The sequence below is a fragment of the Choloepus didactylus genome, chromosome 6 (assembly GCF_015220235.1).
Source record: "Choloepus didactylus isolate mChoDid1 chromosome 6, mChoDid1.pri, whole genome shotgun sequence".
NCBI lineage: Eukaryota > Metazoa > Chordata > Mammalia > Pilosa > Megalonychidae > Choloepus > Choloepus didactylus.
In genome coordinates this window covers 32,240,105-32,242,843 of record NC_051312.1, presented here as the reverse complement: position 1 = coordinate 32,242,843, position 2,739 = coordinate 32,240,105, and the positions used below count along the sequence as shown (strand labels likewise).

The window sequence follows — 2,739 nt, the reverse complement described above, 5'->3', positions numbered from 1 at the left end:
TAGGTCTGGCAGTGTTTGAACCGGAAGCCCAAAATGAACACAGAATAAAAGAAACCAATTTCTGGCTTGGGGGTGGGGACACAGGAGTTGAGGAGAAAGCGCTGTCTTGTAGGATCCGCCTCCAGACTCAAAGGAGGGACGTTAAATCACAAGTGACAGCTGTGGCAATGAGAGGGGGCCTCCTTATAATAGTCCCACTGCATCATATGGGCAAATGTTTTTCTTGGGGGGTAAGTAGTGGTGGACTTTCAGAACTAACGCCTGAGCCATGCATGTCACCTGTGTGGGGATAATGCCTTCATTTTTCAGTTGGCTAATGAGCATCTGAAAAAGAGGGCACAATCAAAAAGGCTCAAGGCCGAGTAATCCCTCCTCTCGGTCCCCAGGCCCCGTGGGACAGGAAGAAATGTCCCCTGAGGCCAGAGGGAAGCTGCCTGGTATTAGGTTTGGCTGTCCAAAAGGCTGGACTCCATTTCCCGGCAGGCACCGCGGCACCGCTCACGCCCCCTTCTCTTGGTACGCGCCCAGTGCAGGTGGTTGCGCGGCCGCGGTCCAGCCCGTCACCCACCCCCGCCCCTGTATTGGTAGGCTCCACCTCCCGTGTAGCTGGCTTCCAGCCCAGAAGGCTGGGCACTTCCAATTTGTGTGGCGGGGGAGTAAGGTGAGGCGTTGGGGGACAGCCAGAAAATCTTGGGGGGACAGTTTATCTTGACAAGTCGCTTCCAGATTAATCAACATTTCGTCAAAATGGACTCTATTACCATGTCAAATTAAAAACTTTGCTCAACCTAAACAAAAGGTATTCCTTTGAGTCCTCCTCCCCTTGGCACTCAGCGGCACTGAGCCGGCCCAGCGCTCCCCATCCCATTCCCACTCCCACACGGATAGGTGTGTGCGTAACCGCGAGGTCTGCTCCACCCTTCAGCTCTCAGTTTGGTGCAGCCCTATCCCCCATAGAGTGGATGGTAAGGCCCTCGGCCCCTCAGTCTTCCCCTTCCTCCCCCAGTCCGAGTGGTACGCGCCCCTCGGTGCAGACGCGGAACTGGCGCTCGCTCTGGGCTGCAAGGCACCGGGGAGCGCCTGACTCTCCGCTGCCCCGGGACGTCAGGTCGGGCCTGGCCGGTCCCCGAGGCTCGAGAGGTAGGCAAGTCGGCCACTGGGGGCCTGGAAGGATATTTGGGGCGGAGGCTTCTAGGGGGAAGCAGAAGCTCTGAGAGGAAACAGGGGTTCTAGGGGTAAGGGGAGTCTGAGGAGGCCGTAAAGCAGTGTAAGGGGTCGTGGGGTCTCTAGGAGGAGCTGGGGGGGGCGGTTCCGTGGATGAAGGGGGCGGGGCCAGGAGTGGGGGTGCTCCAGGCCGCCGAGCGGTGTGCGGGCTGCTGGGCTCAATTCCTGCCGGGCGGTCTGGCGGCGCTGGTTCCTGGGCGGGGGCTGGGGAGAACTGTCCAGCAGGTGAGGGGGCGGGCGGACTTGGCCCGCCCCTGGGGCCCGACCGGGACAGTGCCTGGCATGTGCGTGTGTCTAATGTGTGTGTGTGTGTGTGTGTGTGTGTGTGTGTGTGTGTGTGTGAGGGTGTGTACCTTATTTCTGGTTAGGATTCGGAGAGCCACGATTGGTCCTTTAAACAATTTTTTTGCTTTGTTTTGTTTTGTGTTTTTAATTTGGCGTGCTGGAGAGCGGGAACACTGTTTAATCTTTCCTGCAACTGCTCCTCTCCCCATCCTCGTGCGTCTCTAAATTATTCCTCCTTTTCCTGCCCTTCCCTCTTTTCCAACCCTGCCTATTGCCTGCCTCATTGCTCTAGTTCTCCCCCACGCTGGACCAGTCTGTGCTGATGGGCTTGCAAGGTCACTGCCCGGGGATGGGGAGGAGGGGAGGAGAGCCTCCTGTGCTGCTCACGTCAGCAGAGATGTCATGTCGCTCTCCGGTTCGTGTGGTTTTACTATGAGATCCTGCCCCCGAACGAAGGACTCGTCTAAAAGGTTGGTTAGCATGGCCTTTGTAGGCTGAAAGAACATAGATAATTTAAAGGTATGTGGATTCTAAGTCTGCGGCTCGATGGAGTGGATCCGGTGATGTAGAACCTTATCAGATAGGAATGTGTTGTGAGCTTAATGCCTTTGGAATATATGGAAATAGGAACCAGGGTCTTTGCAGTTACTAAATGTGGTTGAGACAAGAGTCAGAATTTGAGTTTTTCTGGCTATGAAGAGAATGTGCCAGTTATAGGGAGTATCAGAGGATTCAGTCTTTATGGGGCGGAGAGGGGAAGGGGGTTGGAAGAAAATCCTTGTTTATCTCTGCATTCTGAATAACTAAAGGCAATGGCTGAGGTATGAATTGTATATGAATTGTGGCTATAAATCGATCCCATCACTAGTAGCTAGACTAGTCACAGGATCTCGGGGTCCTTGTGGCTCTGGAGAGAGATGAAGACTGTAGAGCATAATAGTGACTTGAATTTTATCAAATGATTCTCAGTGGAGAGGGGATCCCACCAAGGCTAGAGGGCCAATGCTTAATATATTAGTAGGAGATGCTTCAGGCGTGATCTTTTGTGATTCTGGCTGGAAAGGGCTCCTGGTTTTCATTGTGAACATAGATTGCTTAGCCTTGAGTTTTGGTCTTGCAAATTCTGTTTTACTTTAAAATGCTTTCACTCCCGCTCTAGGCATTTTCTCTGTGATTCTTTATGTAATGTATTATCCTTTTAACCATCTCCTGCCTAATGTCTCTCTTTCC

At 53.3% G+C, this 2,739-nt stretch overlaps 1 protein-coding gene across 50 annotated transcripts in view; it reads left to right on the top strand.

The window, feature by feature from the left end:
- Positions 1 to 987: 987 nt before the first annotated feature.
- The window catches only part of MADD (MAP kinase activating death domain), a 117,113-nt gene continuing 115,361 nt past the window's right edge, over positions 988 to 2,739 (top strand). For 18 of the 50 annotated variants that reach the window (XM_037838552.1, XM_037838534.1, XM_037838551.1 and 15 more), the window contains exon 1: positions 989 to 1,140. The gene's annotated coding sequence lies outside the window, so the exon portion shown is untranslated. Of the gene's footprint in view, positions 1,141 to 2,739 lie in introns of all 50 variants that reach the window. The other 32 variants (XM_037838555.1, XM_037838541.1, XM_037838554.1 and 29 more) reach the window with 3 other exon arrangements.